This window comes from Triticum aestivum, chromosome 3D (genome assembly GCF_018294505.1).
Source record: "Triticum aestivum cultivar Chinese Spring chromosome 3D, IWGSC CS RefSeq v2.1, whole genome shotgun sequence".
Lineage (NCBI taxonomy): Eukaryota > Viridiplantae > Streptophyta > Magnoliopsida > Poales > Poaceae > Triticum > Triticum aestivum.
In genome coordinates, this window is record NC_057802.1 from 456,102,127 (window position 1) to 456,125,039 (window position 22,913).

Consider the following 22,913-nt stretch of genomic DNA (forward strand, 5'->3'; position numbering starts at 1 on the left):
GTAACACATAGAGAGTAATGAACATAGTAATGCTATACTACATGTATATATGGCTGTTGGAAAAGCTCTATGGTTATAATGTTTCTGCGAAAAGCCAATTTTTCCCTACTTCAAAGGAATAAATTTTATTTAACTATCATGGTGGTTGTGAAACATTGAGATGGTTGATAGCATCTCAATCCCAATTAAGTATCATCATTAACCCAAGAATATTAATTAAAGTAACATGATGAGATCAACGGGATAATCCAAGAACTAGATACTCAAGATGTCCATAACCGGGGACACGGCTAACCATGATTAGTTTGTACACTCTGCAGAGGTTTGCGCAATTTTCCCCACAAGACTCGATCGCCTCCGCTTGATTCTCGCACTGCATGATGTTTGAGAAACGGATGACCGAGACACAGTCTTTCAGGAACAATCACTCTTTACTCCGGGTGGACCGGTACACCTACTTTCCCCTACATCTGCTAGCCCACCTCTTCAAGAGATCATGTAACCTACTCAACTATGCTAGAGCCCATAATAGCTTGTGGCTGCACACGGAAGTTTCTAGCATGAATAATCTTATGATCCCTTTGAGCCTGGGTGGCGGTCCTTATACAAACAGACAACACTGGATTCTCCAGGTGCCTCAATCCACCCAGATGTGAGTTCTAGTTGCCACCTTAAGTAAACCATTATTAACAATCTCACATCTGTCATGAATATCTCTCAAACCCAATCCACGTCTACGAGCATAGCATGGCAATATAATAGCAACGTAGAAGTAACTCCCAAGGGTTTGATAAATAAAACAGGTAATAGGTACTACCTCAACTACTTCCCAATACCCTCAATTTAAATTAGATCCTAACCATGCAATGTTTGAGGGTTGAATCTAATGCACAAAAACTGGGTATGAACGGGATATGATCAAAGTGTGAACTTGCCTGCAATGTTGATGAAGATCATTCGCACTCAAAACTCTTGATAGATCTACTCGTCACACTCCGGTCAATCTATCGTAAGCAAGCAATAGTAACCACACATAAGCAATCACTCAAAAGATCGAGAAGAACGAAGAAGACACTTCGGAAAACATCAAAACCAAGCAAATAACTCTTGCAACATAAAACAATTTCTAACAGTACCAAAATTATGTGAATTTGGCCTTATCAGAAAGTTTAGGTCAAGAGCTTCGGTTTGCAAAAAGAATTAACTCAAACGGAGTTACGGAACTTAAGTTATGAACAAAAGAAGTTTGAATACAAATATGTTTGAATACAAAATTTAAAACTTTCAAAAACATGTTTAAGTTATTTTACTGGATAGAGGAGATCATAACGAGGAAGTGGGCGTTGGTTTCGTTGGATTTGGACAAACGAGTAAAAAGATGTGGTTGTTTGAAGATCAGGGGCTAATCTATAAATAAATTATTCACAGATGGGTCCCTGGCCGAAAATAACAGAAAAAGAAAAAGTTAAATGATGAACGTTCGTTTTCTAAACCTCTCCAGCGGACGTTCGCTGTTTAGTAAAACCTAAAAAAACAGATCTAGTTCAGGGTTTTTAAAAAAAACCGAACTTGAAAAAAAACGGATTGGACCGGCGGGTTATACCGGTTCAGCAGCGGTCCGGCGCCAGCGGGGAAACTCCGGCGAGGCGGGGCAGTGGCGACGGCGAGCTCCGGCGAGGCGGGGCAGTGGCGACGGCGAGCTCCGGCGCGGCGGCTCGGCTTCGCGGCGAGGGGCGAGGGCGACGAGGTGGCTCGGGCGCGGCGGCTCGGGCGCGGGGCAAGGCGCGGGCGGCGGCGCAGGCGAACGGTGGTGGTGCAGCGGCGAGGCGGCGGCGCAGCTCCGGCGAGATGAACGGGGCGACGGCTCCGGTGGTCTAGGAGGGCAACGGAGAGGTCGGGGAGGGGCGGTGCGGCGAGGTGAGGATGATGGCGGCATCGACGGTGGTCCACGGCGACGGGACGGAGAGGGGCGGCGGTGGCGGATCTTGTCGGTGGCGGCGGGATGCGGCGCAAGGGAGGCGGCGCGAGGGGAGAGAGAGAAGGGGAAAAAGGCGGCGGGGTGCGGCTTTTAAAGGGCCAGGGGCTGCGGCTTCCTTGGGGAAAGGGGCGGCCGGCGGCGTGGCTTGCTCGGACTCTAGCGAGTCCGGGGGGAGCACGGGAGGACGAAGGCGGCGCTGCGCCTGGGCCGTTGGGCCGCTGCCTGGCTCGGGCGCTGGGCCGACCCAGTCGGCAGAGAGTTTTTTTCTTTTTTTTTAAACATTTTCTCGGACAAACAAACAAAATAAAAATAAAATTATATAGGCATATAATATATCAAGATTTTCAGAAAAAGATTTTCTACGACATGAACATTTTTGTAAAGTCAAATAAAATCCACACAGATTTAAATAAATCAAACAGTGCTACTGCCTTAATAAAATCCAATAAAAATCATTTTAAAAATACCAAAATGATTTCAAATTTATTTCTCTCCAATTTTCTGATGTAGGGAATCATGTTACCCTATTTTCTGTATATTTTTATTTTGGAGAAAAATAATTTGAATAAAACTCAAATAAGTCCAATATTGGAAAATAATTTCAATGGGACTTTGAATTTAATCCTTTGAAACTCCCAACTCCTATTTCATATGTTTTGAAGAAGTCATTTTATCTTCGCTCGTGAAAATCATTGAGTTGCATAAAGTTTCAGAATTGGAAATATTCTCAAATGAAATTCAAATATTTTCAACACCCCTTTTCATTTAAATAAATGGAAGAAGTCATGTCATCTTCTCTCCAGGGTTTTGTGGTGAAAAGAATTTGAATTCATGGAGATCATAAAAGCTAAATGAAAGTTTGGGAAAGTCCTTTTATTCCCTCTCATTTAACTTTCAAAAGATTTTGAATTCTACTCACTTTCAGTCAATCAATCAAACAATCAATCCAATCTATTTGTTTATTATAACATTCCAAAATTTAGAATTTTGGGATGTTATAGTGATCTTGGAGCTGGTGTTAGTGTTATTCCTTTCACTTTATATCGTTGACTTGAATTGAATAAGTTGACACCTATTGAAATCTCTTTGCGAATGGCCGATAAATCAACTGCTATACCCATCGGTATTTTTGAGGATGTGCCTCTTGTGGTTTCAAACGTTACTATCTTAACGGACTTTGTTATTCTTGATATTCCCGAGGATGACAGTATGTTGATCATCCTTGGTAGACCTTTTTTGAATACTGCAGGGGCTGTTATTGATTGCAACAAAGGCAATGTCACTTTTCATGTTAATGGTAATGAGCATACAATGCACTTCCCGAAGAAACAACCTCAAGTTCATAGTATCAATTCTATTAGAAAAATTTCAACTATTACTATTGGAGGTTTTGAATCCCCTCTTCCTCCTGTCAAAAAGAAATATGATATTCTTATTGTTGGGGACATGCATATCCCCGTTGAGGTAACCTAGTGTTATTCGAAAATTCTCCGGTTTCATGTCATTCGGAAGAAGTTTGTTAATAAGACTTGATCAATCTTGTTAATGGATTCCTTTAGATGAGCATGAGATGGATGAATTTAGAAGGTACAACTCTCTGTACCCATATTTTACTTTCTGTTATTTAGATTAAATAAAGCAAAAGTAGTATTTTCTATCTGTTTTCTGAATTATCCATGAAATAAAAAATGTCCCGAAAATAAAAGTTCTCCAAATGCCTTGAAAATTTAGTATGATTTTTATAGAATATTTAAGAATTTCTAGCACTAAACACACACCAGGGGGCCTCACCAGTGGGCCACAAGGGTGGAGGGCGCGCCCCCCGTCCTTGTGGGCCGCACGTGGCCCCCCTTCACTTATTCCAGCACCCATCCACTTCGTCTTCCTCTAGAAAAAATAACTCCATAGCTCAAACTCGTGTTCTTGCTCATTTTGCTGCCATTTTCGATCTCCTTGCTCAAAGCACCATTCACAAAACTGCTTTGGGGGATTGTTCTTTGGTATGTGACTCCTCCAATGGTCCAATTAGTGTTTGTTCTAGTGCTTTATTTATTGCAAATTTTTGCTGCTGTGGTTACCTTGTTCTTGAGCTTGCATGTCAAATTTATATGGTCCAAAGTAGTTTTGATGCATGATATAGCCTCTAGGCACTTGTAGGAGTAGTTGCTATCAATTTTGTTGAGTTTGGTTCACTTTCATTTTGAGTCACTAAATTTTTTAGAAATTTTCAAAGGAATAAAATGTTGAGGAGATTGTTGAGAGGCTCCTCGAGTCGGGGTTCGAAAGAAAAGGAAAATGAGGAGAAGGACAAGCCCATGTACAATCTTCCTCATGCCGCTGAGATTCGGCCGTGTGAATGGCGATGTGATGCATTCTTACAGGCGGACGGAATTTATGAGGACTTCTATTATTTGGCTGAGAATGCAGGCATCACCGACTTCCTCCTCGACCAGTGTGATCAGTATCTCCTACTCACTAATTTTTTCGTGCAAAATTTTCATTTTCATGCTAGGAGATCACCACCCATGGTAAATTTTTACTTATATGATGATTACAAGGGAATGACGCTCTATGATTCACTACTAGGAAAAGGGCTATAGCTAATATGGACATTAATGGCGCACCATGTATGTGGTGCGCCACTGCTATATAGCAGTGGCGCACCAGATACAGGTGTGCCACTATTGACATATTACTAATGGCGCACCTGGTGTGTGGTGCGCCATTACTAGTTTTGAAAAAAAATGTTAGCAGTGGCGAACCAGGGGATAGTGCGCCATTACTAGTTGACATAATAATGGCGCACCTGTACAAAGTGCGCCATTACTATGTGTATGACTCGGTCAAACCTTGGTCAATCTTAGTAATGGCGCACTTTGCATAGGTGCGCCATTACTATGTCATAGTGACCCGAGATTAAGCCATAGTGACCCGAGATTAAGAAAAAAGCGAAACAAAAAATTGAAAAATTTGAAAAAAAATTCTGAAATTTTTTTTGAAAAAAAATTGTTAGTAATGGCGCACTTCTATGTGGTGCGCCATTAATAAGTCAGATAGTAATGGCGCACTATAGGTGCGCCATTACTATCTATGATAGTAATGACGCACCAAATGTGCGCCATTACTACTTGTTACTAGTGACGTGGTAATAGTGGCGCACCTATAGTGCACCATTAATGGAAAAAATAGGCGCGCCACTAATTAGCCTTTTCCTAGTAGTGACTTTTGTGAGGTTTGTAAATTACCTTATGAGGGTAGCATCGAGGAACCACGTCCTAGTGATGTGGAAGATTTTATTGATGAAGTTACCGTAGGGGAAAGGAGAAGGGTGTCGGAAGTGAGAGTGGCTAGTTTACATTTTTCCTGTTTTGCGCTACTACTCATTATTTGTTGGTAGATGTTTAATTGGTCGCGGGGAGAGTGGAGGCCTTAGTGCTCCTGAGCTTGCCATATAGCGCCATGCTTTACTTCGTGATAAAACTTTCAGTTTATGCGCTATGGTTGCTAAACGGTTGAATCTCAACTGTACAAAGGGTCCTATTTTCGGAGGCATCTTTGCTTCCCGCCTTGCTAGACACTTCGAGATACCCATTAGGCACCAAGACAAAGAGGAGAAACTGCTACCCACTATTAACCTAGATTATGACAGCATGGTAGCACATACGTTTATTCGCTATGATGAGGAAAGGAGACTCATTTATAACTTGATATTTAGCGAGGATACTTTTTAGATTATTACCTTGCCTACACCTACTCTGTTCGATATTCATTCAGGCAGGTACTTTGTTTTGCCCGCAGACATTCATGCATACTGGGAGGGGACACGATCCCTAGCTCCTGAGCCAGAGCCATCACCTGATCCATATCACGAGTCTATTTATCAGCGGGATCCACAGGAGCTCGCTAACCAGTGGAACCCCCAGGATCCTCCTCAGTACACAAGAGAGGGCTATTTTGATCCATGGGCTTAGACCAACTTAGGACAAAAGCCTAATCTTGGGGGAGTATGTACTTCTCACCGACATTACATTCATGTTCACACACTCATTTCATTTGTCGGTGTTCATACTTTTTCATCGTATTATCCATTTTAGTTTATTTCTTTTTTCCGCTTTCTTCTTGTGTGTTCGAAAAAAACCTTAAGAAAAACAAAGAAAATAGTTGTAGTTACTTTACTTTCTATGCATGCTTAGTTGAAATATTAAAAGAAAACCCAAAAAGATTTCTCGTTCTTTTTTTGCTTGTTGGGAGCTTTCGCGTGTAGATAGTTTTTCTCGTTCTTGTTTTACCTTCTTGAGAAAAACAAAAGCTCCAAAAACATTTCAATGTGTTTCTTTGAAATTATTTTCTTTTCTTTGGGGGTCGAGAGGAGAAGACCACGATGAAAATGTTGAGTGGCTCTCATATGCATTATTATTGTTGATCTAACAAAGAGCCCATATTACCTTGTCTTCTCCTTTGAATAAATGTTTGCAGATTCCATATTAGTCCAATGCACGTGCACTATTATTATTATCCACACCGTTCGGTCGTGCAAGTGAAAGGCAATAATGACGATATATGATGAAATGATTGAGATGAGGAAAAGCTGGTATGAACTTGACCTATCTTGTTTTTGTAAATATGATTAGTTCATCATTCTTGATTAAGCCTATTATGAATGAAATATGTTTGCAATGACAATTAGAGATTATAGTTACTCATGCCATGCTTAATTAGCTAGGAGTTTATAATGGTTTACCTTGCGTGCCAACATGGAAATTAAAATGGTTGTGATGTAGTATGATAGGATGGTATCCTCCATTGAATGATTTGAGTGGCTTGACTTGGCACATGTTCGCGCATGTAGTTGAAACAAAATCAACACAGCCTCCACGATATTTATGTTCATGGTGATTTATATCCTACTCATGCTTGCACTCAATGTTGGTTAATTTCCATGCATGTTTATGGCTGTTGTCGCTCTCTAGTTGGTCGCTTCCCAGTCTTTTTCTAGCCTTCACTTGTACTAAGTGGGAATACTGCTTGTGCATCCACTTCCATAAACCCAAAGTTGTTCCATATGAGTCCACCATACCTTCTTATATGCGGTATTTACCCGCCGTTCCAAGTAAATTTGCAAGTGCCAAACTCTAAACCTTCAAATGATCTATTTTGTATGCTCGAATCACTCATGTACTAACTAGGGCTGTCAATATCTTCCATGCTAGGTGGGTTATTGATGACCCACAAGTATATGGGATCAATTGTAGCCTTTTCGATAAGTAAGAGTGTTGAACCCAACGAGGAGCTGAAGGAAATGGCAAGTGGTTTTCAGCAAGGTAATGTCTGCAAGCGCTGAAATTGTCAGTAACAGAGTACTTTGATAGCAAGTCAATTTTTAACGAGGAATTAACGATACTAGTAACAAAAGTGCAGCAAGGTAGCCCAATCCTTTTGAGGCAAAGGACAGGCCAAAACGATCTCTTATAATAAGCAAAGCGTTCTTGAGGGTACAGGGGAATTTCATCTAGTCACTTTCATCATGTTGATTCGATTCGTGTTCACTACTTTGATAATTTTATATGTGGGTGGACTGGTGCTTAGGTGTTGTTTTTACTTGAACAAATCTCCTACTTATGATTAACACCCTTGCAAGAATCCGCAACTACGAGAAAAGTATTAGGAATAAATTCTAACCATGACATTGAACTTTTGGATCCAATCGGTCCCTTACGGAATAGCGCATAAACTAGGGCTTAAGCTTCTGTCACTCTCGCAACCCATCATCTAATTACTACTCCACAATGCATTCCCTTAGGCCCAAATATGGTGAAGTGTCATGTAGTCGACGTTCACATGACACCGCTATGGGAATCACAACATACACACTATCAAAATATCGAACACATATCAAGTTCACATGATTACTTGCAACATGATTTCTCCCGTGACCTCAAGAACAAAGGTAACTACTCACAAGTGATAACACATGCTCAAGATCAGAGGGGTATTAAGTAGCATATTGGATCTAAACAGATAATCTTCCACCAAATAAACCATATAGTAATCAACTACAAGATGTAATCAACACTACTAGTCACCCACAAGCACCAATCTATAGTTCCGGTGCACAGATTGAACACAACAGATGAACTGGGGTTTGAGAGGAGATGGTTCTATTGAAGATGTTGATGGAGATTGCCCTCCCCAATATGGGAGAGTTGTTGGTGATGATGATGACGATGATTTCCACCTCCAGGAGGGAACTTCCCCCAACGGAATCGCTCCGCCAGAGGGCAAAAGTGCACCTTCCCATGTTCTGCCTCGAGACGGCCACACTCCATCCCAAAAGTCCTCTCCTTATGTTTTCTAGGTCAAAATGACTTATATACCAGAATATGGGCACCGGAGGTGGGCTGGGCTGAGCACAACCCACCAGGCCAGGCGCGCCCTGGTGTCTTGTGCTCACCAGGTGGCCCCCTCCGGTGGTTATTTGCTCCAGTATTTCTTAGTTATTCCATAAAATAGCCTCGTGAAGTTTCAGCTTATTTGGAGTTGTGCAGAATAGGTAGCCCGTCGTAGCTTTTTCAGGTCCAGATTTCCGGCTGCCGGAATTCTCCCTCTTTGTGTGTACCTTGCATATTATGAGAGAAAAGGCATTAGAGTTACTCCAAAAAGCATTATTATGCATACAAACATTGTAAATAACAGTAGGTAAACATGATGCAAAATGGACGTATCAACTCCCCCAAGCTTAGACCTCGCTTTTCCTCAAGCGAAAACCGAAATCGAAAACATGTCCACATGCTTAGAGAGAGAGGTATCGATAAAAAAAATACGGACATAGAAGCATCATGTAAATTATTATAACAGCAACAAACTTTAACATAAACTTTTATCATAGACTTTTCATGAATAAGTAACAATTCATCACACTATCAAAGTATAAAGCAAAAACTCTATTAGAAACCAACAAACTATGTTATCAGTCAACTTTGCAACTACAATTCATCATCTTTTCAGGAAGGGTCACGTATCGGAGCCTTTAGGCAAGTCCACATACTCAACCATCATAGAGTCTTCTATGATTGCTAACACTCACCTGAAGGAAATATGCCCTAGAGGCAATAATAAAGTATTATATATTTCCTTATATCATGATAAATGTTTATTATTCATGCTAGAATTGTATTAACCGGAAAAATAATACATGTGTGAATACATAGACAAACAGAGTGTCACTAGTATGCCTCTACTTGACTAGCTCGTTAATCAAAGATGGTTATGTTTCCTAGCCATAGACATGAGTTGTCATTTGATTAACGGGATCACCTCATTAGGAGAATGACGTGATTGACATGACCCATTACGTTAGCTTAGCACCCGATCGTTTAGTATGTTGCTATTGCTTTCTTCATGACTTATACATGTTCCTATGACTATGAGATTATGCAACTCCCGTTTACCGGAGGAACACTTTGTGTGCTACCAAACGTCATAACGTAACTGGGTGATTATAAAGGTGCTCTACAGGTGTCTCCAAAGGTACTTGTTGGGTTGGCGTATTTCGAGATTAGGATTTGTCACTCCGATTGTCGGAGAGGTAACTCTGGGCCCACTCGGTAATGCACATCACTATAAGCCTTGCAAGCATTGTGACTAATGAGTTAGTTACGGGATGATGTATTACAGAACGAGTAAAGAGACTTGCCGGTAACGAGATTGAACTAGGTATCGAGATACCGACGATCGAATCTCGGGCAAGTAACATACCGATGACAAAGGGAACAACGTATGTTGTTATGCGGTCTGACCGATAAAGATCTTCGTAGAATATGTGGGAGCCAATATGGGCATCCAGGTCCCGCTATTGGTTATTGACCGGAGAGGTGTCTCGGTCATGTCTACATAGTTCTCGAACCCGAAGGGTCCGCACGCTTAACGTTACGATGACAGTTTTATTGAGTTTTGATGTACCGAAGGAGTTCGGAGTCCCGGATGAGATCGGGGACATGACGAGGAGTCTCGAAATGGTCGAGACGTAAAGATCGATATATTGGACGACTATATTCGGACTTCGGAAAGGTTCCGAGTGATTCGGGTATTTTTCGGAGTACCGGAGAGTTACGGGAATTCGTATTGGGCCTTAATGGGCCATACGGGAAAGGAGAGAAAGACCCCAAAGGGTGGCCGCACCCCTCCCCATGGGCTAGTCCGAATTGGACTAGGGAGGGGGGGCGCCCCCTTCCTTCTTTCTCCTTCCCCCTTCCCTTCTCCTACTCCCACAAGGAAAGGACGAGTCCTACTCCCGGTGGGAGTAGGACTCCCCCCTTTGGCGCGCCTCTTCCCTTGGCCGGCTGCCTCCTCCTTGCTCCTTTATATACGGGGGCAGGGGGGCACCCCATAGACACAACAATTGATCCTTGAGATCTCTTAGCCGTGTGCGGTGCCCCCCTCCACCAAATTACACCTTGATAATACCGTTGCGGAGCTTAGGCGAAGCCCTGCGTCGGTGGAACATCATCATCGTCACCACGCCGTCGTGCTGACGAAACTCTCCCTCAACACTCGGCTGGATCGGAGTTCGAGGGACGTCATCGAGCTGAACGTGTGTAGAACTCGGAGGTGCCGTACGTTCGGTACTTGATCGGTCGGATCGTGAAGACGTACGACTACATCAACCGCGTTGTGATAACGCTTCCGCTGTCGGTCTACGAGGGTACGTGGACAACACTCTCCCCTCTCGTTGCTATGCATCACCATGATCTTGCATGTGCGTAGGAAATTTTTGAAATTACTACGTTCCCCAACATCACCGCATACACATGAGCAAAACGTTTCAACCGGACACATAGAAAGATAGGGGCTTATAATTTTGCCTCCCAACGTATTCACCTCAAGGGTGATGTCAACAACAATAACTCATGCTACCCATATTCAAATGGACATATGTGCCTAGATCTTTCCTCACCACATGATGCTTGCCAAAGGAGAAAAATAAAGAGGAATAGAGAGAAAAACTTTGACTCTTGCATAAAAGCAAAAGATAGGCCCTTCGCAGAGGGAAGCAGAGGTTGCCATGCGCTTATTTGTTAGTATGCTCAACCCCTTAGTGCAAGAGAACGTCATTGATACGTCTCCAACGTATCTATAATTTTTTATTGTTCCATGCTGTTATATTATCATTCTTGGATGTTTTACAATCATTTCATAGTTATTTTATATCATTTTTTGGTACTAACCTATTGACATAGTGCCAAGTGCCAGTTGCTGTTTTCTGCATGTTTTTTACATCGCAGGAAATCAATACCAAACAGAGTCCAAATGCAGCGAAACTTTTTGTGGATTTTTTTGGACCGGAAGACATCTAGTGGGCCGGAGAAGCACCTGGGGGTGCTCTCAGGAGAGCACAACCCACCAGGGCACGCCTGGGCCCAGCCGCGCCCAGGTGGGTTGTGCCCACCTCGGGTGCCCCCTGAACCGCCTCTTTGCTCTATAAATACCCCAATATTCCAGAAACCCTATGGGAGTCGATGAAAATCAATTCCAGCCGCTGCAAGTTCCAGAAACACCAGATCCAATCTAGACACCATCACGGAGGGGTTCATGAAGGAAATATGCCCTAGAGGCAATAATAAAGTATTATTTATTTCCTTATATCATGATAAATGTTTATTATTCATGCTAGAATTGTATTAACCGGAAACATAATACATGTGTGAATCCATAGACAAACAGAGTGTCACTAGTATCCCTCTACTTGACTAGCTCGTTAATCAAATATGGTTATGTTTCCTAGCCATAGACATGAGTTGTCATTTGATTAACGGGATCACCTCATTAGGAGAATGACGTGATTGACTTGACCCATTCCGTTAGCTTAGCACCCGATCGTTTAGTATGTTGCTATTGCTTTCTTCATGACTTATACATGTTCCTATGACTATGAGATTATGCAACTCCCGTTTACCAGAGGAACACTTTGTGTGCTACCAAACGTCACAACGTAACTGGGTGATTATAAAGGTGCTCTACAGGTGTCTCCAAAGGTACTTGTTGGGTTGGCGTATTTCGAGATTAGGATTTGTCACTCCGATTGTCGGAGAGGTATCTCTGGGCCCACTCGGTAATGCACATCACTACAAGCCTTGCAAGCATTGTGACTAATGAGTTAGTTGCGGGATGATGTATTACGGAACGAGTAAAGAGACTTGACGGTAACGAGATTGAACTAGGTATCGAGATACCGACGATCGAATCTCGGGCAAGTAACATACCGATGACAAAGGGAACAACGTATGTTGTTATGCGCTCTGACCGATAAAGATCTTCGTAGAATATGTGGGAACCAATATGAGCATCCAGGTTCCGCTATTGGTTATTGACCGGAGAGGTGTCTCGGTCATGTCTACATAGTTCTTGAACCCGTAGGGTCCGCACGCTTAAAGTTACGATGACAGTTATATTATGAGTTTATATGTTTTGATGTACCGAAGGTTGTTCGGAGTCCCGGATGTGATCACGGACATGACGAGGAGTCTCGAAATGGTCGAGACATAAAGATTGATATATTCGAAGCCTATGTTTGGACATCGGAAGTGTTCCGGGTGAAATCGGGATTTTTCCGGAGTACCGGGAGGTTACCGGAACCCCCCGGTAACTTAATGGGCCTTAGTGGGCCTAGGTGGAAGAGAGGAGAGGAGGCTAGGGCAGGGCCGCGCCCCCCTTCCCCCCAGTCCGAATAGGACAAGGAGAGGGGGGCGGCGCCCCCCCCTTCCTTCCTCCCCTCCACCTCTTCCACTCCTAGTCCAACATGGAAAGGGGGGGAGTCCTACTCCCGGTAGGAGTAGGACTCCTCCTGGCACGCCACACCTCCTAGGCCGGCGGCCTCCCCCTTGCACCTTTATATATGGGGGCAGGGAGGCACCTCTAGACACACAATTGATATATGATATTTTAGCCGTGTGCGGTGCCCCCCTCCACCATATTACACCTCGATAATATCGTAGCGGAGCTTAGGCGAAGCCCTGCGTCGGTAGAACATCATCATCGTCACCACGCCGTCGTGCTGACGAAACTCTCCCTCAACACTCGGCTGGATCGGAGTTCGAGGGACGTCATCGAGCTGAACGTGTGCTGAACTCGGAGGTGCCGTGCGTTCGGTACTTGATCGGTCGGATCGTGAAGACGTACGACTACATGAACCGCGTTGTGTTAACGCTTCCGCTTTCGGTCTATGAGGGTACGTGGACAACACTCTCCCCTCTCGTTGCTATGCATCACCATGATCTTGCGTGTGCGTAGGAATTTTTTTGAAATTACTACGTTCCCCAACAGTGGCATCCGAGCCTGGTTTTATGCGTTGATGCTATGCACGAGTAGAACACAAGTGAGTTGTGGGCGATATAAGTCATACTGCTTACCAGCATGTCATACTTTGGTTCAGCGGTATTGTGAGATGAAGCGGCCCGGACCGACATTACGCGTACGCTTACGCGAGACTGGTTTCACCGTTGCGAGCACTCGTTGCTTAAAGGTGACTGGCGGGTGTCTGTCTCTCTCACTTTAGTTGAACCGAGTGTGGCTACGCCCGGTCCTTGCGAAGGTTAAAACAGCACCAACTTGACAAACTATCATTGTGGTTTTGATGCGTAGGTAAGAACGGTTCTTGCTAAGCCCGTAGCAGCCACGTAAAACTTGCAACAACAAAGTAGAGGACGTCTAACTTGTTTTTGCAGGGCATGTTGTGATGTGATATGGTCAAGACATGATGCTATATTTTATTGTATGAGATGATCATGTTTTGTAACCGAGTTATCGGCAACTGGCAGGAGCCATATGGTTGTCGCTTTATTGTATGCAATGCAATCGCCATGTAATTGTTTTACTTTATCACTAAGCGGTAGCGATAGTCGTAAAAGCAATAAGTTGGTGAGACGACAACGATACTACGATGGAGATCAAGGTGTCGCGCCGGTGACGATGGTGATCATGACGGTGCTTCGGAGATGGAGATCACAAGCACAAGATGATGATGGCCATATCATATCACTTATATTGATTGCATGTGATGTTAATCTTTATGCATCTTATCTTGCTTTGATTGACGGTAGCATTATAAGATGATCTCTCACTAAAATTTCAAGATAAAAGTGTTCTCCCTGAGTATGCACCGTTGCGAAAGTTCTTCGTGCTGAGACACCACGTGATGATCGGGTGTGATAGGCTCTACGTTCAAATACAACGGGTGCAAAACAGTTGCACACGCGGAATACTCAGGTTAAACTTGACGAGCCTAGCATATGCAGATATGGCCTCGGAACACGGAGACCGAAAGGTCGAGCGTGAATCATATAGTAGATATGATCAACATAGTGATGTTCACCATTGAAACTACTCCATCTCACGTGATGATCGGACATGGTTTAGTTGATTTGGATCACGTAATCACTTAGATGATTAGAGGGATGTCTATCTAAGTGGGAGTTCTTAAGTAATATGATTAATTGAACTTGAATTTATCATGAACTTAGTACCTGATAGTATCTTGCTTGTCTATGTTAATTGTAGATAAATGGCCCGTGCTGTTGTTCCGTTGAATTTTAATGCGTTCCTTGAGAAAGCAAAGTTGAAAGATGATGGTAGCAATTACACGGACTGGGTCCGTAACTTGAGGATTATCCTCATTGCTGCACAGAAGAATTACGTCCTGGAAGCACCGCTAGGTGCCAGGCCTCCTGCAAGAGCAACACCAGAAGTTATGAACGTCTGGCAGAGCAAAGCTGATGACTACTCGATAGTTCAGTGTGCCATGCTTTACGGCTTAGAACCGGGTCTTCAACGACGTTTTGAACGTCATGGAGCATATGAGATGTTCCAGGAGTTGAAGTTAATATTTCAAGCAAATGCCCGGATTGAGAGATATGAAGTCTCCAATAAGTTCTACAGCTGCAAGATGGAAGAGAATAGTTCTGTCAGTGAGCATATACTCAAAATGTCTGGGTATAATAATCACTTGATTCAACTGGGAGTTAATCTTCCGGATGATAGCGTCATTGACAGAATTCTTCAATCACTGCCACCAAGCTACAAGAGCTTCGTGATGAACTATAACATGCAAGGGATGAATAAGACAATTCCCGAGCTCTTCGCAATGCTAAAGGCAGCGGAGGTAGAAATCAAAAAGGAGCATCAAGTGTTGATGGTCAGTAAGACCACTAGTTTCAAGAAAAAGGGCAAAGGGAAGAAGAAGGGGAACTTCAAGAAGAATAGCAAGCAAGTTGCTGTTCAGGAGAAGAAACCCAAGTCTGGACCTAAGCCTGAAACTGAGTGCTTCTACTGCAAGCAGACTGGTCACTGGAAGCGGAACTGCCCCAAGTATTTGGCGGATAAGAAGGATGGCAAGGTTAACAAAGGTATATGTGATATACATGTTATTGATGTGTACCTTACTAATGCTCGCAGTAGCACCTGGGTATTTGATACTGGTTCTGTTGCTAATATTTGCAACTCGAAACAGGGGCTACGGATTAAGCGAAGATTGGCTAAGGACGAGGTGACGATGCGCGTGGGAAATGGTTCCAAAGTCGATGTGATCGCGGTCGGCACGCTACCTCTACATCTACCTTCGGGATTAGTATTAGACCTAAATAATTGTTATTTGGTGCCAGCGTTGAGCATGAACATTATATCTGGATCTTGTTTAATGCGAGACGGTTATTCATTTAAATCAGAGAATAATGGTTGTTCTATTTATATGAATAATATCTTTTATGGTCATGCACCCTTGAAGAGTGGTCTATTTTTAATGAATCTCGATAGTAGTGACACACATATTCATAATGTCGAAGCCAAAAGATGCAGAGTTGATAATGACAGTGCAACTTATTTGTGGCACTGCCGTTTAGGTCATATCGGTGTAAAGCGCATGAAGAAACTCCATACTGATGGACTTTTGGAATCACTTGATTATGAATCACTTGGTACTTGCGAACCGTGCCTCATGGGCAAGATGACTAAAACACCGTTCTCCGGAACTATGGAGAGAGCAACAGATTTATTGGAAATCATACATACAGATGTATGTGGTCCGATGAATATTGAGGCTCGTGGCGGATATCGTTATTTTCTCACCTTCACAGATGATTTGAGCAGATATGGGTATATCTACTTAATGAAACATAAGTCTGAAACATTTGAAAAGTTCAAAGAATTTCATAGCGAAGTTGAAAATCATCGTAACAAGAAAATAAAGTTTCTACGATCTGATCGTGGAGGAGAATATTTGAGTTACGAGTTTGGTCTACATTTGAAACAATGCGGAATAGTTTCGCAACTCACGCCACCCGGAACACCACAGCGTAATGGTGTGTCCGAACGTCGTAATCGTACTTTACTAGATATGGTGCGATCTATGATGTCTCTTACTGATTTACCGCTATCGTTTTGGGGTTATGCTTTAGAGACGGCTGCATTCACTCTAAAATGGGCACCATCAAAATCCGTTGAAACGACACCTTATGAACTATGGTTTGGCAAGAAACCAAAGTTGTCGTATCTTAAAGTTTTGGGGTTGCGATGCTTATGTGAAGAAACTTCAACCTGATAAGCTCGAACCTAAATCGGAGAAATGTGTCTTCATAGGATACCCAAAGGAGACTGTTGGGTACACCTTCTATCACAGATCCGAAGGCAAGACATTCGTTGCTAAGAATGGATCCTTTCTAGAGAAGGAGTTTCTCTCGAAAGAAGTGAGTGGGAGGAAAGTAGAACTTGATGAGCTAACTGTACCTGCTCCCTTATTGGAAAGTAGATCATCACAGAAATCAGTTTCTGCGACACCTACACCAATTAGTGGGGAAGTTAATGATAATGATCATGAAACTTCAGATCAAGTTATTACTGAACCTCGTAGGTCAACCAGATCAAGATCCGCACCAGAGTGGTACGGTAATCCTATTCTGGAGGTTATGTTACTAGACCATGACGAACCTACGAACTATGAAGAAGCGATGGTGAGCCCAGATTCCGCAAAATGGCTTGAAGCCATGAAATCCGAGATGGGATCCATGTATGAGAACAAAGTATGGACTTTGGTTGACTTGCCCGATGGTCGGCAAGCCATTGAAAATAAATGGATCTTCAAGAAGAAGACTGACGCTGACGGTAATGTTACTGTCTATAAAGCTCGACTTGTTGCGAAAGGTTTTCGACAAGTTCAAGGGATTGACTACGATGAGACCTTCTCACCCGTAGCGATGCTTAAGTCTGTCCGAATCATGTTAGCAATTGCCGCATTTTATGATTATGAAATTTGGCAAATGGATGTCAAAACTGCATTCCTGAATGGATTTCTGGAAGAAGAGTTGTATATGATGCAACCGGAAGGTTTTGTCGATCCAAAGGGAGCTAACAAAGTGTGCAAGCTCCAGCGATCCATTTATGGACTGGTGCAAGCCTCTCGGAGTTGGAATAAACGCTTTGATAGTGTGATCAAAGCATTTGGTTTTATACAGACTTTTGGAGAAGCCTGTATTTACAAGAAAGTGAGTGGGAGCTCAGTAGCATTTCTGATATTATATGTGGATGACATATTGCTGATTGGAAATGATATAGAATTTCTGGATAGCATAAAGGGATACTTGAATAAGAGTTTTTCAATGAAAGACCTCGGTGAAGCTGCATATATATTAGGCATCAAGATCTATAGAGATAGATCAAGACGCTTAATTGGACTTTCACAAAGCACATACCTTGACAAAGTTTTGAAGAAGTTCAAAATGGATCAAGCAAAGAAAGGGTTCTTGCCTGTACTACAAGGTGTGAGATTGAGTAAGACTCAATGCCCGACCACTGCAGAAGATAGAGAGAAGATGAAAGATGTTCCCTATGCTTCAGCCATAGGCTCTATCATGTATGCAATGTTGTGTACCAGACCTGATGTGTGCCTTGCTATAAGTTTAGCAGGGAGGTACCAAAGTAATCCAGGAGTGGATCACTGGACAGCGGTCAAGAACATCCTGAAATACCTGAAAAGGACTAAGGATATGTTTCTCGTTTATGGAGGTGACAAAGAGCTCATCGTAAATGGTTATGTTGATGCAAGCTTTGACACTGATCCGGACGATTCTAAATCGCAAACCGGATACGTATTTACATTGAACGGTGGAGCTGTCAGTTGGTGCAGTTCTAAGCAAAGTGTCGTGGCGGGATCTACATGTGAAGCGGAGTACATAGCTGCTTCGGAAGCAGCAAATGAAGGAGTCTGGATGAAGGAGTTCATATCCGATCTAGGTGTCATACCTAGTGCATCGGGACCAATGAAAATCTTTTGTGACAATACTGGTGCAATTGCCTTAGCAAAGGAATCCAGATTTCACAAGAGAACCAAGCACATCAAAAGACGCTTCAATTCCATCCGGGATTTAGTCCAGGTGGGAGACATAGAAATTTGGAAGATACATACGGATCTGAATGTTGCAGACCCGTTGACTAAGCCTCTTCCACGAGCAAAACATGATCAGCACCAAGACTCCATGGGTGTAAGAATCATTACTGTGTAATCTAGATTATTGACTCTAGTGCAAGTGGGAGACTGAAGGAAATATGCCCTAGAGGCAATAATAAAGTATTATTTATTTCCTTATATCATGATAAATGTTTATTATTCATGCTAGAATTGTATTAACCGGAAACATAATACATGTGTGAATACATAGACAAACAGAGTGTCACTAGTATGCCTCTACTTGACTAGCTCGTTAATCAAAGATGGTTATGTTTCCTAGCCATAGACATGAGTTGTCATTTGATTAACGGGATCACCTCATTAGGAGAATGACGTGATTGACTTGACCCATTCCGTTAGCTTAGCACTCGATCGTTTAGTATGTTGCTATTGCTTTCTTCATGACTTATACATGTTCCTATGACTATGAGATTATGCAACTCCCGTTTACCGGAGGAACACTTTGTGTGCTACCAAACGTCACAACGTAACTGGGTGATTATAAAGGTGCTCTACAGGTGTCTCCAAAGGTACTTGTTGGGTTGGCGTATTTCGAGATTAGGATTTGTCACTCCGATTGTCGGAGAGGTATCTCTGGGCCCACTCGGTAATGCACATCACTATAAGCCTTGCAAGCATTGTGACTAATGAGTTAGTTGCGGGATGATGTATTACGGAACGAGTAAAGAGACTTGCCGGTAACGAGATTGAACTAGGTATCGAGATACCGACGATCGAATCTCGGGCAAGTAACATACCGATGACAAAGGGAACAACGTATGTTGTTATGCGGTCTGACCGATAAAAATCTTCATAGAATATGTGGGAACCAATATGAGCATCCAGGTTCCGCTATTGGTTATTGACCGGAGAGGTGTCTCGGTCATGTCTACATAGTTCTCGAACCCGTAGGGTCCGCACGCTTAAAGTTATGATGACAGTTATATTATGAGTTTATATGTTTTGATGTACCGAAGGTTGTTCGGAGTCCTGGATGTGATCACGGACATGACGAGGAGTCTCGAAATGGTCGAGACATAAAGATTGATATATTCGAAGCCTATGTTTGGACATCGGACGTGTTCCGGGTGAAATCGGGATTTTTCCGGAGTACCGGGAGGTTACCGAAACCCCCCGGTAACTTAATGGGCCTTAGTGGGCCTAGGTGGAAGAGAGGAGAGGAGGCTAGGGCAGGGCCGCGCCCCCCTTCCCCCCAGTCCGAATAGGACAAGGAGAGGGGGCGGCGCCCCCCTTCCTTCCTCCCCTCCACCTCTTCCCCTCTTCCACTCCTAGTCCAACATGGAAAGGGGGGAGTCCTACTCCCGGTAGGAGTAGGACTCCTCCTGGCGCGCCACACCTCCTAGGCCGGCGGCCTCCCCCTTGCACCTTTATATACGGGGGCAGGGAGGCACCTCTAGACACACAATTGATATACGATATTTTAGCCGTGTGCGATGCCCCCCTCCACCATATTACACCTCGATAATATCGTAGCGGAGCTTAGGCGAAGCCCTGCGTCGGTAGAACATCATCATCGTCACCACGCCGTCGTGCTGACGAAACTCTCCCTCAACACTCGGCTGGATCGGAGTTCGAGGGACGTCATCGAGCTGAACGTGTGCTGAACTCGGAGGTGCCGTGCGTTCGGTACTTGATCGGTCGGATCGTGAAGACGTACGACTACATCAACCGCATTGTGTTAACGCTTCCGCTTTCGGTCTACGAGGGTACGTGGACAACACTCTCCCCTCTCATTTTTTGAAATTACTACATTCCCCAACAGTTCATCATGCCCATTGGTGCCTCTCCGATGATGCCTCTCTCTCTCTCTTTTGATATCAATACAATGGTCTCTTGGAGATCCATATGATGTAACTCTTTTTGCGGTGTGTTTGTTGGGATTCGATGAACTTTGAGTTTATGATCAGATCTATCTTTTTATCCATGAAAGTTATTTGAGTCTTCTTTGATCTGTTATATGCATGATTGCTTATAGCCTCGTATTTCTTCTCCGATATTTGGGTTTTGTTTGGCCAACTTGATATATTTATCTTGCAATGGGAAGAGGTGCTTTGTAATGGGTTTGATCTTATGGTGCTTGATCCGAGTGACAGAAAGGGAAATGGCACGTATGTATCGTTGCTATTAAGGATAACAAGATGGGGTCTATTTCTACATAAATAGATCTTATCTACATCATGTCATAGTTCTTATTGCATTACTCTGTTTCTCCATGAACTTAATACACTAGATGCATGCTGGGTAGCGGTCGATGTGTGGAGTAATAATAGTAGATGCAGGCGGGAGTCGGTTTACTAATCTTGGACGTGATGCCTATATAATAATGATCATTGTCTGGATATCGTCATGATTATTTGAAGTTCTATCAATTGCCCAACAGTAATTTGTTCACCCACCGTTTGCTATTTTTCTCGACAGAAGCCACTAGTGAAATCTACGGCCCCCGAGTCTCTTCTTTATCATATTTTCCTTTGTGATCTATTTTCCTTTGCTTTTATTTTTAGATCTATTAAAACAAAAATACCTTGTTGCACTTTATTTTATTTGCGATCCAATTATCCAATCTATTACAACTTTACCCCGTCCGTTTGCCAAATTCTGGCACCGTTACCCTAAAGGGATTGAAAACCCCTTTAACACGTCGGGTTGCAAGTATTTGTTATTTGTGTGCAGGTGCTGTTTACGTAGTGTTGCTTGGTTCTCCTACTGGTTCGATAACTGATACGTCTCCAACGTATCTATAATTTTTGATTGTTACATGCTGTTTTATGATCAATCTTGGATGTTTTATAATCATTTTATATCATTTTTTGGTACTAACCTATTGAAGTGCCAAGTGCCAGTTGTTGTTTTCTGCATGATTTTACATCGCAGGAAATCAATATCAGACGGAGTCCAAATGCCATGAAACTTTACGATAATTTTTTATGGACCAAAAGGAAGAAGTTGGGCCCTGGTTGCACCTGGGGGGAGTCCCGAGGAGGGGACAACCCACGAGGGCGTGCCATGAGGCCCAGGCGCGCCCTGGTGGGTTATGCATACCTCGGGTGCCCCCCGGACCGCCTCTTTGCTCTATAAATACCCCAATCTTCAAGAAACCCTAGCAGCATCGATGAAATATTCATCCAGCCGCCGCAGAGTCCAGAACCACCAGATCCAATGTAGACACCATCCCGGATGGGGTTCACCACCTCCATTGGTGCCTCTTCGATGATGCGTGAGTAGTTCTTTGTAGACCTTCGGGTCCGTAGTTAGTAGCTAGACGGCTTTCTCTCTTTCGCTGAATTCTCAATACAATGGTCTCTTGGAGATCCATATGATGTAACTCTTTTTGCGGTGTGTTTGTTGGGATCTGATGAACTTCGAGTTTATGATCAGTTATATCTTTTTATATCCATGAAAGTTATTTGAGTTTCTTCGATCTCTTATATGCATGATCTCTTGTAGCCTCGTATTTCTTCTCTGATATTTGGGTTTTGTTTGCCAACTTGATCTATTTATCTTGCAATGGGAAGAGGTGCCCGGTAGTGGGCTCGATCTTACGATGCTTGATCCCAGTGACAGAAAGGGAAACGACACGTATGTATCATTGCTACTAAGGATAAAAAAGATGGCATCTATATTTACGCAATAGATAAACGGATCTTGTCTACATCATGTCATCATTCTTATTGCATTACTCCGTTTTTCCATGAACTTAATACACTAGATGCATGCTGGATAGCGATCGATGTGTGGAGTAATAGTAGTAGATGCAGGCAGGAGTCGGTCTACTAATCTTGGACATGATGCCTATGTAATGATCATTGCCTGGATATCGTCATAATTATTTGAAGTTCTATCAATTGCCCAACAGTAATTTGTTTACCCACCGTTTGCTATTTTTCTCGAGAGAAGCCCCTAGTGAAACCTACGGCCCTCGAGTCTTCTTTCTCATATATTTGCTTGTGATCTACTTTTCCTTTGCATTTTTATTCAGATCTATTAAACCAAAAATACCAAAATACTTTGCTTCACTTTATTTTATTTGTGATCTATTATTTCAATCTATTATAAATTTCTGGCATCATTACCCGAAAGGGATTGACAACCCCTTTAACACGTTGGGTTGCGACGTGTTGTTATTTGTGTGCAGGTGTTGTTTACGTTGTGTTGCTTGGTTCTCCTACTGGTTCGATAACCTTGGTTTCATCACTGAGGGAAATACCTACCTTCGATGTGCTACATCATCCCTTCCTCTTTGTGGAAATACCGACGTAGTCCAAGCAGACAGGAGCTTTCTGGCGCTATAGTCAGGGAGAAATCAAAAGGAATTGATGGCGCCGTCGCCGGGGAGGATCTTCAACGTAACCAGGTTCCTAATCGAAAATCTCATCTCCTCGCAATTTACATTATTTGCCATTTGCCTCTCGTTTTCCTCTCCCC